Source organism: Corvus moneduloides, chromosome 3, assembly GCF_009650955.1.
Source record: "Corvus moneduloides isolate bCorMon1 chromosome 3, bCorMon1.pri, whole genome shotgun sequence".
NCBI classification, from domain to species: Eukaryota; Metazoa; Chordata; class Aves; order Passeriformes; family Corvidae; genus Corvus; species Corvus moneduloides.
In genome coordinates this window covers 30717421-30733508 of record NC_045478.1, presented here as the reverse complement: position 1 = coordinate 30733508, position 16088 = coordinate 30717421, and the positions used below count along the sequence as shown (strand labels likewise).

The following is a 16088-nucleotide window of genomic DNA, read 5'->3' as shown; positions in this document are numbered from 1 at the left end:
GTAGATTAACTATTTTTCATTCTGTCCCTAACCTCTATGTTTTTTGAGGCAAAGACCTTCTCTTGACATGTAAACAAAGTAAAGTTTCATAGCTTGATTTGAGGAAAAACCTTCATAGTAGTATTGAGAATTACGATGATGATGATGAAGATGATGATGATGAAGATGATGATGATGCAGCTAAGACAGAGGCTCTGAAAAAATTCAGTGTCCCAATATAGACAACTGTAATCAGAGGATTGGGTTACATTTCAGTAACAATGCTGGCATAGTAGTTGCCAGTGAGCTCGTAACTGCTTCATTACCCATGCTTGACCCCTTGTGATGAATATGCTGAGCCATGACAGATTCAGATGGCAAGGGAACAAGCAAATTAATTACTTTCCCAAATTAAATTTTTCATCAGAATTGTAATGAAAAATATAAAAATGCCACTAGGGTTTGAAAATGCCCAAACTAAGTGCCAAATTCTGATCTACTGTCAGTTGAATTGCTCTGGCTTAATTGTGAACTGAAATGTAAATTTTTCCTAATTCTAGTCAACAGCTCTATTGTGACATGCAAGACATTATTTCTAAGGACAGGCTTACCTAATGAGTACTTACCTGGGCTTTTTTGTGAAGTCAAAATAGAGCTTCATTCAATAAGTGCCAAAACATTTAGATACCTTTGAATTCATTTTACATTTTCTTTTTAAAGTGGTCTAACAAACAAAGCAGATATATTTTAAATACTCTCCAATTTAAATGAGATTTTTCCTGATTATTAAGAAATTTATATTTCACTGAAATAATATTTTAATGTTTTTCTTTCCATTAGTGGGTAACATGGTGTACTTCAGTTCTCCTATCAAACTGAACATGTCTACTATTGCACCTGTTTCCAGTGGTCACTTGGTACTTTGAATGACTTTGAATGGGTAACAAGCAAACTAACAGGAAGTAATCTTATCCTCAAGTTGATCAAGAAAATTAAAAACAAAAACAAAAGAAAAACTAAAAAAACCCCAAACCATCAAACAAGAAAAACAACCAAAACCCAAAACCCACAACCCAAAACAGCATATAATGTTAACCAGAAAATTTGTGGTAAGAATTTGCCTTGTTGGAAATGGTAACTTTAAGAAGCTATGGAAGGGAAGATTGAGTTTTTAATGCAAATCACTGAACTACAGTAATCTGAAGGTGAAATTTGCAGTGGTTGTATCTAAACTATAGAATATTATCCGAGCTAAATCTAATAGTGTTCTCCAGTCATGTTCTGATGGTCTCTAATCATGTTCTGACCCTACATTTGGAATTCATAAACTCCAGGTCATCTTCTTCTTCTATATGAGCAAGCCTCAGTTCCTATGAAAGGAGAAGTCTGATGGAAAGGCTGTTCTGGCACATCCAGCTTACCCCCGAAATAAATAACCAGGCAAGTAATAGTCAGAGGCAAACAGCAGTACAGGCAGTAAGTTTAACTTTCTTCACTGGCATCACATGGACTCTGAACAATTACTTTAGATTACTTCTGTGACACTAAAGCTAAGTGGGATATATTCTATAAATAGATGCTTGGTTTGTACCTAGCTCAAAATACTGGATCACTTATTTAAGATTCAGTTGTCCATCTGTATACTATCTTTCATCTTCATGCTACTACCTATTTGAGACAAAATGCACCTAATTGCATATTAACATAGTACATGGAAGAATCAGGTCTCAGTCTTGATAAGGGCCATGGTGAACAACAGTTCTAAGAGTGGTTAACCAAATGTAAGCGAATATTAACGAAGTTTACATTTTGAATTACCACATAGCCCACCAAAAATTTCATCTTCAAAATGCAAGTTTCTATTAGCAAGAAATTCAACAACACACCAGACAGCTGAATTCTTGTTCTGCCATTTTGTAAAAAGTTTTACCTGCCAAGATTTATTTACATGTATAGCTTAAAACCTCCTGGAGACACTGTTTTTCTTTCTAATGAATCAGAAGACACTTAACATATACTACCCTATGTGTCAAGACTGGTTCTCCTTTTTGTCCTTCTTCTGACTTGTAGAGTACAGATTAACTTGACTTTGCTCTTTAAAAGACTAGAGTAAAACTGATAAAGAGTGATGGTCTGTGATTTACTTTGACATCAGAGAGGAAAATGTGCATTTTTAAATGCTCTAGTGATGATTCATCTAACTTTAGATTAATAATACCTTGCATATTGCAAGCTATTAGACATTTGAAACCAGTAAGATATCTGTGAAACAATTCTCCACTACAAAATAAAATCTTAAATGTAACTTAGATTCTGTCTAGTCATTCAAATTATGTTTCTGCACTGAGGCTCCTGAAGGTTCCATTAAGGTTCTGCTTCACCTAATAATCTCATGCTATGTATTAAACATCATTTAATTGTAGCTCTTTTGCAGTTTGCTTGCTCCAGTTATGGTATTAAGAATATTTCTTTCTTTATATGTAGGAAATGTACTATACAAGTAGAGAAAAGGTTTGATAAGACATGCAATAACATACAGTTCTGTAAAACTAATACATACTAGGCAATTTGGTAGATAAAGAACAGAAGCAGCTGTTCTGTGCACAGATATAAAATACTGGAAGCATGGCTTTTGGAAAATTATTTCATGCCTTAAATACCATGTCAAACAGCCAACAAGTTTGTGAATAGGGGTCAATCCCATTGACATGTATTGCTAGATTACCAAAAGTCTTTTGACAGGGAAATAACTCAAAAAAACTTTAGACGAGAATAGAAGTTCTTGCATGATTAAGAGATGGAAATTAGAATGTAAAGATAAATGATCAATTTTCATAGTGGTCAGAGTTCACAGGGAAGATCCCCAACAAACTGTGCAAGATATGCTGATGTGACCTTTGACAAATTTTCTGATGTTATCGCGTTATTCATTTTAGCAAGTACAAAGACAGTCTGTGAATAATCATGAAAAGTTCTTACAATACTGGTGGGCAATAAAGTAATTAAACCAAAATACATAAATAAATAAATATATCACATTGCATAAAAAATTATGTGTTCTGAGCTGATCATTGTGACTCAATCTGAAATCTAGGTATTAAAGTAAATTGTTCCATATAAACATCTGCTCAGTATTTGGTAGCAGTAGAAAGCAAGCAAACAATCATACTGTTAAGAATTATTTGAAAGTAATGGACAACTACTATACTAGACTGTAAAGAATTGGGTCACAATATGAATGTACATGCTGGATTCCTAAATTTCAAAAAAAGTGTATTAAAATAGAAAGCTTCAGAAAAAGAGAAATAAAGGCAGTGCATGAAAACAGTCTCTGAAGGAATGACTAAGCCACAGCTAAATAAATTTGGGCTCTTCATTATTAATAAAATATGCGCAAAGGAGAACTGACAGAGGTTTATAGGGTCAAGAGGGACATGAAAATTATGGGCAAGAGGGTAAAGAGGGTAGGGATTGATTTTCCATTTTTTTTTCCAACACAAGATTAAAGGCACATTAGAACAAGCCAGGAGGACACTGGCTCAAACAGAAGGACATGGTGCTTCAAGCAATGGGTTGTCAAGCTGTCTTCACTCTAGGAAACTGTACCTGTTAAAAGTTTAACAAGTTGGACAGAGACTGACTATTAATGGAAGAAAAATCGCAGAACTTCTAAGTTTGGGAAGAATCCCTGGGTATTATTTAAACATCCTTGCTCAATCATGGTTGACTACCATAGGTTGCTCAGGACTATGTCTCCACTGATGAAGCCTCCACAACTTGTTTGGGCAATCTGATCCTGTGTTTGATCCCCCTCACAGTATTTTCTTTTTCTTATGCTTAAATGCAATTACCTGTATTTCAATATGTGACCACTGTGCGTTGTCCTGTCACTAAACAACTCTGGATGCAGTCTGGAGCCATTTTTTTTACCTCCTCCCACCAAGTATTAACACACATTGATAAGAAGATATACAAATGACATCTATCTTAGACCAGCTGAGTACATGAGGGAACAGCCCACCCTGGCAGTATTACTTGTGATTCTGATGCGCAATAACCCCATAGTGCTAACAGGAAGACAAAAGTTCTCTTAGCACTCTGCCCAAGAATTTCTCTACAGGCTACAGAACAAGCTTGATTCATTTATCCAAACGTCAATGTTAATAGGCATTTGGAATGTTATAGGATATTAGAGATATCAGGAAAGCTAACAAACATGACTTGGAATTGATGGGAGAACTGTTCCTTTGTGAAGCAGAACCTGAAGGCCAGGCACAGTGTTTTAGGTATCTCAAATGTGATTAGACAACTGTGTGTGGCCTGCCAAGTCATCACAGATGAGTTCATCCCCAATTTATGTGTTTTCTGGCATCAATCCTTGTCTTTAATAATACTTATTTTATATTACCTACTTTACATGTTGTAAAATAAAATATATACTGAGTGTTAAAAAATACCCTATTTATTATCTTGACTGCTGAAGCAACAGAGTCATTGGTAACAGGAAACTGTATAATTGAAAGTCTTCTAAATTCTTTGGAGTAGTACTTGCTTCTTTCTGGATAAAAATGTCCAGAAAAATAATTTGTGTTATTGTTAAGGTCTTTCTTCTAGCTTAGACTGGCACACAAGTTTCAACCTATACCTGTATGACTGTTAATTCAGAAGAAACAATTCAATAGTTCAATACTTCTGTCACCAATGCAGACTTCAACAGTTATCAGTCAGACTCATGGAATGAAAAACTGTGTCCACTGTGATGCTGATAGATTAGATTGCAATTATGATTTTTTTTATAAGAGTGACTTCTATTTCATCAAGGTAAGGACTGCTAGATTTTTTGTGTAATTACTAGTACTTTATTTGTTTTTCTTTTATCTTCAAGTACATGTTTTCAATCCAGACATAAAACATACCAACATTCTGGATATTTTTGTTTCGTATTTGTCAAATATAACACAATAACATAGTATGATTTGTTAAGATCTCCAGATACACCTAACAACAGCAAGAATAATGCAAATAAAATACTAGTAATATATTAAGATCATGTTTATTTAATTTCCTCTTCTGCATTACCTCAATACCTCTCTGCACATAACCTTTCACTTTTAGGAACTACAAAATGGTTTTATGAAGTGCTATAGGGTCACGGTGTTGAACAAAACCACCTTAGTTTGCAGACAAATGAAAAATTCCATTCTGCTTTGTAAAGAGTAATCTGGATATCCTTGAATTCAATGCCAATTCCTGATCTTGTCTATATGCATAAATTACGTTTACATTTACTTGCTTTGAGTCAGTTCATAAAATAGCTCAGACTAACCACAGATGATTTCAGTTACGTTTGTTATTCTTTCTGTAATGCAGTGAGAATATAAAAAGACAAAAAAAGGAAAACAAACAACAAACCCCCCTCCATATGCTCAAGTTTAGAAATCTCGGTTTTGTTTGGAAATGTACATACATGTTCCAACATTATTATACCACTGTGGAACCTCAGTATAATCGATGAAGCGAGACTGGCGTGTAATTGAAGGCTATAGACATGACAGCGGGAAAGAGAAAAGATTGTTTAGGTAGTAGCTAGATAATCTTAACCAAAGGAAAGCATAGACTGATTACAATGAAACATTCCAGAATACAGGGCAGCCTTTCAGACTGCAAAATAGCCTGTGTGGACAGGAGGCACACATTCTATATTTGAGCTTTTAAAAGCTAACTTGAGCAAAACATTTTTAACACACACTTTAAAGAAACCAGTAACATCAGAAAGATGGAAAAGATAATTAGATGCCAGAAAACTGCTACTTGGTTAGTCCCAATCCTAATATAATCCAAATGAAAACTATCCATAATGAGAAAGTACACTAAAAAAGGATACACGGGAGAGGAACCTCAGCTGTTATGTTACTGAGTCAAGAATTACTATACCAATGCAAAACCATGTCCAGTGGAAAAAATCAGAAACTCTTGATTTCAGTTTTTCCACCATTATTCCATATGTTAGCACATTCCATAATTGACACTGAAGTCAATGTGAAAAAAAGAAAGGAAAAATACTCCACCCAAATAGAAACAAACAAAATAAAATGCTCATTGGTTTTGAATGTCTTGTGTCCTTCCTGTGATGTCTGAACAGCAAAACATGCCTGCACTTCTTTTCTGTTGATTTCAGTGAACCAACTTTTGAGTTTAGAGTTAGCTGCCCATCATTATTTAAATAACGATTTATTTAAATCATTACCTTTTCAATCATATTAAAACAATCCTGCTGACTGGATATTTTGATATTATTTAGTACAAGTCTCCTGGGATACCATAAGTAGGAGTGCAAATTCTATATTTAGAGTGCATTTTCTACATGAGTCCCTTAACTTTGTGTCACTATATTTATAAATTACCATTAATGAAAGTTTCCTACTTTTGGGGAGGTCAAAATATAAGAACTTCATGACACACCATGTTACTTAAAAAATATTAGATTTTTTAGGTAATATGAGAACTTTCTTCTTTTTTTACATCTGAATAAAAGAAAACTAAACTAAATTTTATTTTACTCATTAAAAATGCTTTATTCAAATTAAGCTGTTTCTGCCTATTTCAAACCAAACCCAAGCCAAAATGACAAGTAATAGGCAAATTATGCCACTCAACAGTTTAGTAAGAAAATTGTCAGTTGTTTCACAAACAACAAATGGTGAATATGGTGCTAATTTGGAGATTATCACTCTATCTTACGAACACAGTGAAATCTCTTGTTTCCAGTTACTCATTAGACAAAAAATGCTCCTTACTTAACTCAGTCTTTTGTTAGGATTGTGTAATACAGTGCTGAATTACGAAATCTGTCATAAAAAGCAGGCTAATATAAATCAATTTATAACTTTAAATATGTACAAACCATCACTATTTTTCTTGTGTATTTCATCTAATTTACAGTAGAGAAGAAGTGATAGTATTTTTTCTAATTATATAGATCATAAGGAAGATAAATATAAAAGATATTTAAATGTTTGAATTTAAAAATTTTAAGGCTAGAAATATAAATATCACTATAGAGCCAAATCTGATAAAATATGAAGATTTTTTAATGCAGTTTCAACATTAATTTAAATGTTTAATTGTATTCATTATCTACTTTTAAAGCAAATATAAGTGCATTTTAAAATAGACACGAGAAAAAGAATTCTTAACTGGTGATCAGTGATGTGCCCTTACTGTCCACTATGCCAACATTAGCTTATCATTGTTAGAATTGATTTTATAACACCGAAAATGCAAGAGCATAGAATGAGGCCTTGCATATAGAGAGTTTATTGAAACAACTATTTCTTTCTGTTATGTGGATTTCAGGCATTAAAGAAAAATCACTTTGATTATGCAGTCACAGAATAACAGAATTGTTAGGGTTGGAAGCGACCATCCAGTCCAGCCCCACTGCCAAGGCAGGGTCACCTGGAGCAGGTTACACAGGAACACCTCCAGGTCTCCAGAAAGGGAGCCTCCACAACCTCCCTGGGCCTGTTCAGTGCTGTGCCACCCTCAATGTAAAGTTCTTCCTCATGTTGAGGTGGAACTTGTGTTTTAGTTTATGGCCAGTGTTCCTCATCCTGTCACTGGGCACCACTGAAAAGTGTCTGGCACCATCTTCTCAGCACCCACCTTTGAGATATTTATACACAGTCATAAGATCCCTCTTAGTCTTTTCTTTCTAGACTAAACAGTAGTGACAGCTTAGATTCTAAAGAATAATTTCCTATCTGGACTGAAAACCTGTAAGCCAAGTTTTAGCTTAGTGGTATTTTTGCTGTAAGAATAAACCTTTGAAAAGACGGCTTTTGTGAAGAATGCTGATCTTCTTTTTATCTAAATCTCAGGAGAAGGAACAAGATACACAAGGATGTATACCAAACTTATATTCAACCCAGGTAAGATTAGGGATTTTGCTTTAATGTCTGAGTGGAGCAATTAAATTTAGGAGAATTTAATTCAGTCCCATATTTTTTAATTATGAGGATATATAACTTTCACAATAACATTATTCAGCTAGAGGAAGAGCAAGCAATTTTTATTTCAAGCAACAAACTTTTCTGTATTAATTCTATGGTAAGAATTGTGAGGCTGTTTCATAGATAGCAGTCTTTTTTTTTTTTTTTTGTGGAGTTAAATGGATTGTCCAGTTTTCTCTGTCCAATTCCACTTGTACAGAATGAGTCACTTTATTGTAACAAAGTGAGGCCTTTCAGTGCTAAAGCTTTACCTATTGTTATCCTTCCAAAATTTGAAAACACAGCTTTTGAGATTAAAGTATTTTTCATTCTGTGATTTGGCAGTTGATAGGCTAGACCTACCTCTCTCTGCAAAGCAGGGTATTGTTGATTCATAAAATAGATAATGAAACTGAAAAAATTATTTTCACCTTTGAAATGACTTTATTATTTCTTTCTATATATCTAAGTGATTTTCAATTCCTAAAGCCATCACACTTTCTCTGCATTAGCTTTTGAAGATAGTCTTTGTCTTTTTCTATACCTTATTGAAGTTTGGGCTGCATTTTGTATCTAACCATACTGCAAATAATAGCTATTCCTGATGTAGCGATATAAAATCTATCAAATAAATAAATAAATGAATATTCAAAGTTTTCCTCTACAGAGATGTCTTTTGCAACTAGAAATATAACACCAATGATCATACAAGTGCTAATATTCTAGGGCATTAATTTGGCTTATAAAAGAGCTTTGAAAAACCAGTTAAAACCAGAAGACTAGCCTTTTGTGGAGTTGCTTTAATATATGTGAAAGGCTGGTCCAGCAAAGTATGCTCCATCATCCGGAAGTTTTAACAGCAGTCCACTCAGTTTTACGCTTTGCTTAGTCAATAAAAAAAGAATTTATTAAGATGGATTTTCCATTTTGTGGAGCAATGCAGTAATTGGATAATAACAGGTTCCTGAGGTAAGATGTTGATGAGGATATCACTTTATCTTTAAGCTGAGTTTCCTTAACATGGCTGCTTTAAACTCAGTGTAATTTTTAATCTTCTATATAATTGTAACAATAAACTGTTGGGTATAAATATGTATCCAAACACAATCATAGTAGATGTAAAATGTTTTACCGTCAATGACCCATGGTCAAATACCAATGAGCTCAATGAGCTGTAAGTCAATATTGGCTTTATATTCATTAGATGATAGCATTTTACAGACATTGTGTTGAGCACTAAACTGTGATACTTTCTGAATAACATTAATGGCTTATACTTAAAGATTATATGACATAGCTCCCATTTAAAATCGAGCCTAGTTGTGCTTTGGTACATCATAGACACGAAGTAAGTTTTGTGTTACTGAAACACAGTAAAATGTATACAGCCATAAGACTATATTGCATCATTTTAATGTTGATTTCTCAGTATTTCACCTATCCAGAAGAAACTTTGTGTCTTCCTCTTGATCAGGAAGAAACAAAACAGTATGTGTGGATAGTGCAATGTCACTAGGCTTTGGTGCAACAGAAACTTCTATATGAATATCAAGACTGTACAGAGATACTTCTTTTTTAACAAACATACCTCATTTAGTGTAAGACTCAGTACTACATAAGTTATTTGGAAATAATGGTGGGTTGTCCTGGGTCTTTAACAGTCAAGGAAATATAATAGAAGAGCACAAAGCAGTACTCTGCAGTACACTGTACAAGCAAACTATCTACATTAATTTAAAATAGAGTTTAACAAGCTTAGGACAGAAACTCGATAAAAAAAAGCAGTATTCTTAGGTTTAGGAATTAAGTAATCCAGTATAGCACTACTGAGTGCTGCTTTGTGCTCATTTATTGTATTTCCTTTACCAGGTAGCAAAAGGAAATTGAGTTTTTCAAGCAGGACTTCCCCCTTCTGAACTCGTGCTAGCTGTGACCAATGGCTTGTCTTTTATAACCCCAAATCACGGTTTAAGGCAGTGTTCCTTTGATGATACTTCTATAGTGGATATTTTAATTTCTAAACCAAAAAATGGTCCTTTTTCCCTTTTCTTCTTGTGCAGGACAGTGTACTTTGAACCCAACTGCAATCTTGTTTCACTGCCTCAGTAAGTCAGAGTTAACATGCGCTGCTACCCAATCTAGAAACTTTAAACTTAGAGAAATTTATATTTCTTTATTAATTGATCCTATACTTGAACATAGATACATGATGTCAAAATGTTAATAGACTGAAGAAATACCTACAGCTCATGTCTTTTAATGATGTGATTATTTCAGTAGGCATGTGCACATTATGAAAATAACAGCAAGAGGACAACCTTATTGATATATTTTCTTCTTTACCACTCCAGCCTATGGGTTGGAATGCTTGTCTGCTTTTTTAGACCAAAAAATGGAAAGCAAAGCTGAAAATAGTTGAAATTTTATGCGTTATTTTATTGATGGCATAATAATATATTAATGATTCTAAGGCAAGTAATTGGTACACTCTAATAAAGAGTAGTGTAAATTTGATATAAAAGGAGTGTTTAACTAACTACATGGAGAAAATTATATCTTCCTTAAGTATTTGTGAAAGAATTAACATAAAAGAGGACAAAGTCAGAATAAGTAGTTCAATTAAAAATTCAAAGTGGCTATCATATTACAGCATTTTTCCAAATTTTTTCAGTACTTTACCAATTGCTGTGTTACCTGCTCCTTTTCCTTGTACTGTGTATTCCTTACAGAATCAGATTGTCTTTCTAGAATTCCTTACACAGTCTTCATTTCTATTGCTAGGTAAGATCTGAATCTGTTCAGGGACCAGATGGACCAGGGAATCTCACTCCCCACAAGAGCTTATCTGTTTGTTACTTAACCTGTCAGATAACTCAAGCAGGGCAAGCTGTCTTGTCGTGAGTTATTTTGGCACTATGGGGTTAATGCTGGTCTGGCATCTCCCAGCTGCCAACGAACATCTTGCTGTTGAAGTGAGATCTGGGAAGATAAGCCAGATTTCTGACTGACAGACACCTCACTTTATGACCATAAAAGCCACTCCAAACTTTCACAAAGAGAAACCTGTATATTTTCCTGGAACTGTGTGGAGTTTCTCCTGTGAGTAGGGACTCTTCACAGTTACTCCCCAGGGATTAAGTGAAGGAATCTGTGCACATTATTGTCATTCCAGTGGTAAATTACATTTGACTCCTAATCAATACTATTTCTTTTGCTAGTTTTAATGTAGGTCCCTTGATGTAGTGCACTGTTTTGTGTTGTGCTGTAATCTGCTAGTAGCTCTTTAGTTTTATACTGTGTAGTAAGTAATTCTGATTAAGATCTTTTATCTGTGGTCTCTTGTTTGTTTAATAAACAGTTCATTTTTATAAATAGACCTGATCTGTCGTTATTAGAACTTGAGGACCAGAGGGATTCCTTAAACTTAAACTGTTGCCAAAATGTGAGGCTAAGGCAGGGCTTGAATGAAGCTTCCACTTATCCTATGGCACTGAAACCACCTCACATGGACTGTATTCTTTTAAACTCTGTTTCATTTCTTTAAGAGCAGATCTTGCTTTTAGAGTGAATATATATGAGGTTTAGTACTATGCAGTAGAAAGTCAGTGCATTACACACCTCACTGTTTAGAATAATTTTGCTGCTTTGTCCTTAGAGATGAAAAAAATCCATGAAATACTTGATTTTTTGAACTATCATGTAGGGGATTTTTAGGTTAATGTTAACTCTAAGTCTGAGACTTCTCATCTGTGCTGTTGCTCTTTTCTCTTTTCTCTTTGTCTTCTTTCTTATTCATATCTTCCTGCTTAAAGTATTTCCTTGCTTAAAGTGAGATTTTAAAAGCAATCTCAGTGTTGCATTGTTATTTTCGATTCTGATCATCTGTCTCTGGTGTTACACATACACATTTTAAAAAGACAGAGTTACATTGATGAAAGGTAAGTAAGCTCATAGTTTTCATCTTAATTAGTCAAGCACTGCAAAGACTTGGGACAAGGCTGCATCTTAATCATCTAAGAGATCAGTTTTCAGGCTCGTTTCTTATGCAGTTTCAGTCTTGGGTGACTTGCATCCTTCCAAAGGAATCTGAGCATGGTTTAGGAATATTAATAGTATGGGTGCAAGTTGTTTCTAGGCTTGTGGGTCAGAATATAGTCTTGGCACTGTTTATGAGTGCATATTTTTATCATATCTCCCTTCCTCCCCCCCCCCCTCCTCAAACTACAGGATATATGTCAAAGATTATTCCTAAAAAAAATACCCATATTTTTCCAGGGACATCTAAGTTTCTCTCAAAGGTATGGACATTTCCTTCTTCTATTTTACCTCTGAAGCCTTACAATAACTTACTTAATCACACACAATACAGAGGTACATGAATGTGATCCTTTCTCTATCCCAGGTCCAGTCTTCCACTAACTTATCATGAGAATATTTGACAGAGTTCACATTCCATTTCCTAAGCAAATACATTCACATGTCTGAGAGTTCCACCTCAAATCCCAGTAGCTGGTTATTAGCTCTCCCCAGAAGAAGAATGAATGTCTTCTGATTTTACTGGTATTACCAAACATGCAATGGAGTCAGTACTGAAATACAGAATATCTCTCTCAACTGGTGGTTTCAAAATGTGCTGTGGAGTCATTCTCTTCCTTTTTTACACAATAAATGATTAGATTAGTTTCTTTGTTTCTTTTTTCTTGAAACCAGAGATTCAATTTTCATGCGCTGTAGACTGGATCTGCTTTCTTTTTCAGAAAAAATACCTTCCCAGAATGAGAGAATCAGGAACCTTTTTTTTAATTAGAATTCTATGAAACACAATGCATTTTCCACATAAAGCTGTTCCCAGGTGATAACATCTAGCATCACTGAGTTTAAAAAGTTGCAATTTTGTTTTCTTTAGAGGTCAAGAAGAAGCGAAGTCCTTATTGTTCTTTATTTTCTATATATTTTTTAGGATGGAATAACTTTGTGTAATCTTAGCACACCAAAGATTTGAAGCCAATATATAGAGTATGATGATAAAAAATGATACCTCAGTATAAGAATCTGATACTGAAAAACTGTTCCATTTTTGCCAATAAGAATTTTGTAATAATAATAAATACAATTATAATGTCTATACTCTGACATTACTTTTCTGCTTTCTTTTCCTTTTTCTGCTGTTCAGGTAATGATATGACACTTATTTTGTTAAAATTTATTTAATTATATTAGATGACAGATGAGAAGGTGGGAGACATGATACTATCCTCTACAGCCTGAGAATTTCTTTGAGGATACAGGAAACTACCAGAATATCTTCCAAAAGGGGATTAGTCATGTTGCAAAGTCCTATTCAAGTTGCACAGAAAGGAACAGATTATTCATTGAAAGAACACATGTATTTGGAGACAGGTTCATGTACCTCTTGTAGAGCTACATTATAGGTTCTGCTCTAATTTCTTCTCTCCAACCATCCTTCAGTTCTGTAATGATGCCTATATTTTTTTTACAAATGAGAGAGGAAAAAGGACTTTCCAGGCTACAGTATTCCATCCATTTTCTTATATTTCTTAAAATAATCCAAGATTTTCAGTTCATCCTGGTATATCTGGAACTCTTTCAAACACTCTGTGCTTGACTCTCTTCTGTTTTATGATGATAATAATGGTTATGCTGTGGTTACCCAATCTCAACCAACCAAATGTTTCACTGTCTCTAAACCAATAATTTCTCTATCGCAAAATATATACAGTATAGCAGATGTAATGGTAGAATAGAAACAGAGAGAGGAGAAGCTATAAAAAAAATGTTGTCTTGCTTTTAGGCTAAGTCTGCTCATCATCTGCTGGAGAGAGCTAGGATTGACAGTGATACTAAATATACATTTAACAACCACCCCGTTAGAGGACGACTGTAACAGATTTGAATTGCTCCACAACAGTGCACCTGCCAGTGTCTGTAGTGTTTGTACTCACAGTAAGGCCTAATGGCCATTTGTTATCTTTGGAAGGATGGACTGTTCTTTTGTATAGGACAATGAAGTTGAAACCAGTCTTCTTTTAGCAAGGACAATGAACCATGAAATTGGGCAGAGACAGCAGTGAATCAATGTAGCTCATACAGAAACAAAGAGCTCAGTATTGGACAGCAAAAGTGTTTGTGATTTTTTTATTCATCATTTCTGTTGTCTGCTCTGCCTGTGGGCATTGTTGTCTTTCAGATGTTTTGCGTGTATTATATAAAAAACTTAAGGACTTCTACATCTGAAATCTTGACTGATGTCTGTATTAAAATTGTTCTGAAGAAACCAATATGTAAAGAAACATCATGTTACTGTTCCCATGAGATCTTGGACCCAGTTCCTATTTGGATAGTCACTTTGCCTTTCATATTTTTCCCTCTCGTCTTGTATGTAGCTTTCTGTCCCTGTCTTTTTTCCAAATCATCTTCTTGAGAAATATAGCTATGATTTTAAACAATTCCACTGTTTCTGTTTTCTTCAGGAAAATAAAAGGTTAAGTGTTTTTCAGAATCTGGAAACAGACAAGCCAGATGGCCATTTGAGCAGAGAGAGCATCTGATGGCTACCTGCCTATCTGGTAGCTTTAGATAGTGACTCTGGTGTGTTGTACTGGATACTCAGTGGAGCAGAGAAAAGAACAGAGCTTTGAGACCAGAACGAGGTACCAGATGAGAAGCTGACAAAACCAATAACAACAGACATTTGTCCAATATGACCTATTTCCTCAAATGAAAATAAATATTCAGAAAAGGTTGACCATTTGTTGAGACCCTCAACCAGTATGCATTTTACTTTGGTCTTATTACTAGTTTCACTACCCAGGTTCATCAGCAGACTTCTCACATGTGTCTACTTTTGCTCAGTTTTGGTGTTCTTTGGGTTGATTTAGTTTTCAAATGAACAAACAACAAAAAAAGAAATCGCATTTGTAGCATTAATCATATTTTTCAGAATTTATAGGTTGCCAGAAAAACAATCAGTGATGAAGACGGGATAAATTCAAAAACAAAAGTAGGCTTTCCCATTAAAAATAATAATTTATACTTAGAAGTAGTATCTAGTAAAACTCACTATGCAACTTTACTCCTATGAGAAAATGTCTGTTCTTCACTGTGCAATTGATATCTAAGATGAATGCAATAGCTCTTCTCCATCATGACTGGGTTTTTTTTTGTGATATGCCTAATCTTACACAAGTTTAAAATTGTTGACTTTTTGGCTTCTTCTGAGTTTTGTTGTTTGTGTTTTGGTCTGCTTTTTTTTTGGATCATCTTTGTTTGAGTTAAATTGTCAATATCATTGATTATACTTATTGGAAACAACTTTTTGCTTAACTCTCCTCATGACTTAAAGCATTACTGAGATTCCTGGAACCCAAGAAAATAAAATTGGCATGATTCAGTGTTTTCCACTTTAATATATCATTAAAAGTATCACTTTTATCTAATCATAAAATGTTTGTGTAATTCTTGGAGCATGAACAAAACAGTTGCACATAACTGAGGAGACAGTCTTTCTGGACATGTTATCGCTCCTGACAGAGGGAGAAATGGAGGGCGTTCTTCTTGAACCAGAAGAATAAAATTCTTAAGTAATTTATCTGGAGTTTCTTAATTAAGTATTCCTTCTGGTAGATCCTGAGGAAAACAAGAGATAAATTTTTGAAGAAATTAAACAAAAGAAAACCATGCCATAGGTTCAGAGTGAGCACAGTCTTGAATTAAGCTAAATAAGATTTAATTTGGTGTCTGACATAGTTTTACGTTTTTCATTATTGGGGACACCATCTGTTTTAACAGAAGATGGTGTATTTAACACTGCTACATATATATTTGGGACGCAAAAAATATCAGTGTGGAGAAAGGTTCCATCTTACTGTTATCTGTCAGAATTTCTGTATGTGATATTTAAGGAAACCTTCAATACGGTTAGTGAACATTGCATTCAAATTCAGAACAGCTGTATAAATGAAGTAAATTATGATGGTGTTGCAGCGGGGATTACTGCAACAAGTATATTTCAAACCAGGAGTCCCGTGGAAAGCGAAGTATATATGGACAGATTCGTGGTAGATGTTTCAGAGATGTTTATTTCTCCAGCCGCGTGGC

General features: G+C 34.4%; 1 long non-coding RNA gene across 1 annotated transcript in view; it reads left to right on the top strand.

The window, feature by feature from the left end:
- LOC116442118 overlaps nt 1–5368 on the top strand; it is a 28121-nt gene extending 22753 nt beyond the window's left edge. The window contains exon 3 of the long non-coding RNA XR_004239408.1: nt 820–5368. This is a non-coding gene — a long non-coding RNA (uncharacterized LOC116442118). The remainder of the gene's footprint in view (nt 1–819) is intronic.
- Nucleotides 5369–16088: the final 10720 nt, after the last annotated feature.